Raw genomic sequence first — 6283 nt, forward strand, 5'->3', positions numbered from 1 at the left:
TGCAAGGTAGGGATTACAAATTTTTAACACAGTTTTACTGAAATATGATCGATATCCGAAAAAACTGCATGTATTTAATGTATATAATCTGATGAATTTGGACTATGCAAACACCCCTAAAATCACCATCATGATCAAAGTAATACACTTCTCCATCACCTCCAAAAGTTTCCTCATTCCATTCTTGTTGTTGCTACTCTTGTTATGATAAGAACATTTAACATGAGATCTACACTTGCAATAGATTTTTATGCACAATATAGTATTATTGTTATACAGGCATCATGTTGTACAGAAGTTCTGTAGAACTTACTCATCTTTCACAACTGAAATTTTATACCCATTAACAACTCCCCCCCCCCCGTTATTCCTCCCTGCAGCCCGTGGCAACAGCATTCCACTCTGCTTCTGTGAGTTTGATTTTTTAAGAGACCTCATGCAGTGGAATCATGCAGTATTTGTCCTTCTGTGATTGGATTATTTCACTTAGCATGATCTTCTCCAGTTTCACCCACGTTGTTGCGTATGGTCGATATCTTTTCTTGAGACTGAATAATATTCCATTGTATGGAAATACCACATCACAGTTTATTTCTTCATTTATCCATCAATGAACATAAGGGTGGTTTCCATGTCTTGACTATTGTGAATAAAGCTGTTTTAAAAAGAGACAATCCCTGGGGTACCTGGATAGCTCAGTAGGTTAAGTGTCTCACTCTTGGTTTTTGCTCAGGTCATGATCTCAGGGTCCTGGGATCGAGACCCACGTTGGGCTCTCTCTTCATCAGGGAGTCTGTTTGTCTCCCTCTCTCTCTGCCCTACCCCCTGCTCACTCTCTCTCTCTCTCTTAAATAAATGGATAAATCTTAAAAAAAAAAAAAAAACACACGCACACAATCTCTACCTTGAACACGTGGGAAGATTCCAGAGAAATCTGGGTCCTCTCATCTCACACTGTCTCTGGATTACACTATAGAAAATAGTTCATTAGATTAGCTTAGTTAAGTTAAGATTAGCTTAGCTAGTTAAGATCTTGGAAAGGATAAAAAGTTAATGTGACTTAAGACAGGCGTATTTTGAGTAGTCATGTGACAAGAGAGGAAGAGACTGGGCAGTATGATGTATAACCTGGTCCCAGGATAAAGTGAGAGGGGTGCCTGAGGAGGGCAGGAGACCCCAGCATGAGCAGGTGGGCCGGGCTGGGGCAGGCAGGGGTGTCCATCTCTCTCCCATACTAGACGGGAGCCTATGAGCACTAGGACCTGTGTCTCCTCCTCTTCCTCTTCCTCAGTGGGACTGGCACATAGCAGCACAGCACATACTGCCTGCGGATTGCTGGTTGACAGGGAATGTTCTAGAGAAGAATCTGATAGCAGCATAAAGGTGGGTGAAGTCTGAGAAAGGCAGGGCGGGGGAAAAGGGAGGAATGTGAGCCTTAACAGGAGAATGAAAGACACAGGAATGGAACCGGCAGTGATCCAAACAGAGGCAGAGCGGAGACAGAGAGGGGGAAGAGCGGATTAGTAATGGACAGAGAAAGGAAGCAAGGAAAAGTGCAGAGGTTGCTGCTGGGTAAGAGCACTTCTCTCTTGGTTCCGGCTGAGGAAGTCCACGTCCCCAGAGTACGTAGGGGGGAAAGGAGGGACAAAGGAACACACAGTAAATGGCCCCCATTAACGGTGCTTCATCTGTGCCAAACCTTTTATCTCCATCAAGGCATTTAATCCTCAAGATACTTTAGGAAACAAGCGTTACTACCTACATTGTAGCGAGCAGGAAACTGTCAGCCAGGGAGATGAAACTGTCTTCCCCGACAGCAAAGATGTTAAATCGAGGTCGGCCAGAACCCAAACCCGGCCTTCTTACTGCTGACTAGTGGGCCCCGAGCCAGGCCCAGGGGTGCGGACTCCGCTCGGGCAGGAAGAACTGGTCATGCCGTGTGCATGCAGCCCTGACGGCTTTCTGTGCACCTGCGGGTTCCACGCGGTAAAGCGCAGGCCATCGGGCCTTGCCCAGGAGCTCTGACGACCGGCCAGGGCTGACCCCGGACGTGAGCACTCTGCCACTCGAAGTCGATTTTCTCATCAGAAAAAGGGATCTGGGAGGACCCGTTTCCTTGTCTTGGCTGCAGAGGGCCCGCGCGTGTCGAGTCCGAAGCGCGTAGCCTGCCCGGGACAGAGCTGCGTTCTTACAAATACACCCTTCTTCCCCCACCGTCTACTCCCTGAGCTTTGCGGCTGCATCGAGCCTGTTAAAGCAGAGGTTTGTCCCAATCCCAAGTGCCCCCTGCTTCCACAGACCCCGGGGGGCTGCCAGCCCTGGAGGGCCGGCGCAGGGCACAGCCGCAAACCGGGTCCGGACCGGCACCTGACGTGAGGTCAGAGCCAGCGCACGCCGCACGTTAGAGGGAAAGGCATGGCCTGCGGCAGCCGGTCTGGCACTGCCGACGCACAGATACGCACCCGGTGAGCGTGCCTGTGTCCGCGGGAGTCTCAGAGCGTAGGGAGGGGAGAGGCAGAGTACAGAAGCCAAGAAGGAAGCTAGCAACTGCTGCCTGCACACCAGGACGTGTGCTCAGTCCTATCACGGCTGTTCTCAGCCCTGCGGCGGAGGCTGGGGGGTGCCCCTTGCCACTACGTTTGGGCCAGGCCGGGGGCATGGTCGGTGGCATCTTCAGCCCTACAGGCCTCTCTTTTTGTCATTGTGTTGAGTCTGACTTTTTTGGCCCAGTATTACATTGGTAAATCCATCCGTGATGTTTGGGAGTGGTGGTAGTTGAATTTTATTTCTGTCTGGTATTCCATTATAGAATATGCCATAGTTGTTTACCTGTTTTTATTTTGATGGACGCTTGGGTTGTATATATATTCGGCTTCTTTGAACATTTTTGTGCGTGCATTTCTCTTGGACACATTTATAAATGGATTGCTGAGGCACGGGTGGTGTAATTTTAATTTAGTAGATAAGGCCAGAAGTTTCTCAATGCGATAGTTTCAATTTATGTTTCCATCAGTGGTATGAGGGTTCTGGATGCCCCTTATCCTTACAACACCTAGGATTATAATTCTTTTTAAATTTAGACCATTCGGGTGGTAATTAGCGGTACCTAATTGGGAATTTAAATATTTATTAATCTATCTAGCTGAGGTAGAATTTCTATACAATAAAATTCATCTTTTTAAAGCTATAGAGTTCAGTAAGTTTTGACAAATAGGCACAGTCATTTAAACTCCACCACAATCCCGATAGAGAATATATCCATTGCCGAAAGTTCCCTCATGTCCTTTGGCAGTAATTCCCTTCCTCCATCCCCATAGCCATGCAAACACTAATCTGTTCTGTGTCCCTATAATTTTACCTTTTGGGGAACATAATGCAGACGGCATGTAGCTTTTGGATCTGGTTTCCCTTACTCAGCACAGTATTTCAGTTGCCGTTGCTGATTATATCGTAGTTTTCTCCCTTTTACTGCTGATAGTATTCCATTGTTGGAATATACTACAATTTATTTATCCATTTAGCCTCCGATGAATATGTGAAGAGCTTCCAATTTTTGATCATTATGAATAAAACTTCTGTGAGCACCCGTGTCCCCGTCTTTGGACAGGACTATGTTTTCATTCCCCTTGGGTAGATGACGAGTACATGGCCAACTTATATGTTATTTGCCCTTTGGCATATAAGTGACCAAAAAATATGTATCTGGGCACTTCAATGTTTCCCGAGTATTTACTTATTGCCCGTAACTGAACTAAGTATATAACATACATACATTATTTAATATACTTACATACAAGACATCTGTGACCCAGACAAACTCGGAGTTATACAAGGTCACACAGACCTTGTCAGAGCTGACATTCTAACTCGGACTTATTGAACTAACACTCATATTCACAACTTCTGGTCCACGCGGGAAGTAAATGTTACTCAGATTCCCGCAGATTAACTCACGGTATCAGCCAAAATCAATGACGGATGTGAAAGGGCTCCCCAAAGGGTAAGCCAATATGCAAAACTAGGTGTTGCTATTGTGGGCTTAATTTGCAGATGGTGCAACCCTTCAAAGGCTTAGCCACGGCCCAGAATACGAGCTGTGAGAAAGACGCACATTTAGTGATTAAGAGCATGGGTTTTGTATTCAGACAAATTGGATTTTAATCCTGGCTCTGCCTTGTATTAGATATTTGGTTTTACAAAATTAAATAACCTCTCCTTAAGGTTAGATCTTCATTGGATAAAGGATAATAAAACCTACTGAATCAGGTTTCCATGAAGTCTGAAAGAAACAATGTTCAAGAAATAGGAAAAAAAAAAAAGATCTTAAAATTTGTATGGACCACGAAAGACCCCAAATAGCCAAAGCAATCCTGAGGAAAAATAACAAACCCAGAGGTATCTACCACACTCCCTGGCTTCAAACTATACTACAAAGCTAAAATAATAAAGACAGTATGGGACTGGCAGAAAAATAGACACATAGAAGAATGGAACATAATAGAGTGCCCAGAATTAAAATCCCACATATTCGGTCATCTAACATTTGAAAAGGGAGCCAAGAACACCCAATGGGGAAAGGATAGTCTCTTCCACAAATGGTGCTGGGAAAATTGGATAAACACATGCACAACAATTAAATTGGCTCCCTGTCTTACACCACTCACAAAAATCAACTCAAAATGGATCAAAGACTTAAACATAAGACCTGATACCATGAACTCCTAGAAGATAATACAGGGAAGGAACTCCTCAACACTGGTGCTGGCAATGATTTTCTGGATATGACACCAAAAACACCAGCCACGAAAGCAAAACTAGACAAATAAGACTACATTAAGTTAAAAAGCTTCTGCACAGTAAAGGAAACCATTAAAAAATTAAAAGAAAAAATTAGAAGTTACAGAATGGGAAAATATATTTGCAAATCATATGTCTAATTATGGATTCATGTCCAAAATGCATAAAGAAACCCAATAGCAAAAAAAACAGACAATCCAATTAAAAAATGAGCAGAGGATCTGAGTAGACAGTTTTCCAAAGAAAACACTCACGCATAGCCAATAGGTACAGGAGAAGCTGTTCAACATCACCGATCATCAGGGACAAGCCGATCAAAACCACAATGGGATAGCACCTCAAATCTGTTAACATGGCTATTACCAAAAGACAAGAGATAGCATGTGTTGGCAAGGATACAGAGAAAAGGGAACCCTTGTGGAAAACAGTATGGAGGTTTCTCCAAAAAGTAAAAATAGAACTTCTGTATGATCCAGAAATCTTCTGGGTATTTATACAAAGGAAACAAAACCACTAACTCATAAAGGTCAATGCACATACACGCTCATTATTTACAATAAATGTAGGCCACTCTTTCCAGTAGCCAAGACATGGAAGCAACCGAAGTGTCTATCAAGGGATGAATATGCAAAGAAAGTGAGGTATATAGATACAATGGAGTATTATTCAGCCATAAAAAAGAAGGAAATTCTGCCATTTGTGACAACATGGCTGGACCTTGAGGGCATTACGCTAAATGAAAAAAGTCAAACAGAGAAAGACAAATACTGTAGATCTCACTTATACGTGGAATCTTCAAACAAACAAAAAACCTGAACTCATAGATAACCAAGAACAGATTGGCAGCTGCCAGAGGCAGGGGCTGGGGGTGGGGATCTTATTATCCATACTGTTATGCAATTTGCTTTCTGTACTTACTATCGGACGTGATAGATAGATAGTGTTTCACTTGTTTATTGCTGCTTAAGAACCCCCCCCCCCAAAAAAAAACCTCAGTGGCTAAAAACAAGTTATTTTTTTCTCTAAACCCTCTAGGTTGACTGGGAGGCTCTGCTAGCTTCCCCTGGGCTCACCCTTGCAGCTACATTCAGCTAGAGGCTGGGCTAGCAGACCCCACAGAGCCTCACACCTATTTCTGGAGTCTTCGTGTTGGCTGATGGGCCGGTGTCTTGGTTCCTGACACACGGCCTGTTGCCGTCCGGTAGGCTGCCGCAGCTCCTTTACCTGGCAATTTAGAAATAACAGCTCAATAAGTTACGCTGCAAATGAGCACTTACTATTGTAGCTGTTCCCTGAACACTTAGTCGCAGACTCTTTAGTGCTATTTGCTTTTTTATATTGAGATCTTGTCTATCCAACTAGATCATACATTTCTTTTTTTTTTTTTTTTAAGATTTTATTTATTTATTTGAGAGAGAGACAGAGAGCACGAGCTGAGGGAGAAGGAGAAGAAGCAGGGAGGCCGGTGCGGGCCTCGATCCCAGGT

This window comes from Ursus maritimus, unplaced genomic scaffold (genome assembly GCF_017311325.1).
Source record: "Ursus maritimus isolate PB19 unplaced genomic scaffold, ASM1731132v1 scaffold_8, whole genome shotgun sequence".
Classification (NCBI taxonomy): Eukaryota; Metazoa; Chordata; class Mammalia; order Carnivora; family Ursidae; genus Ursus; species Ursus maritimus.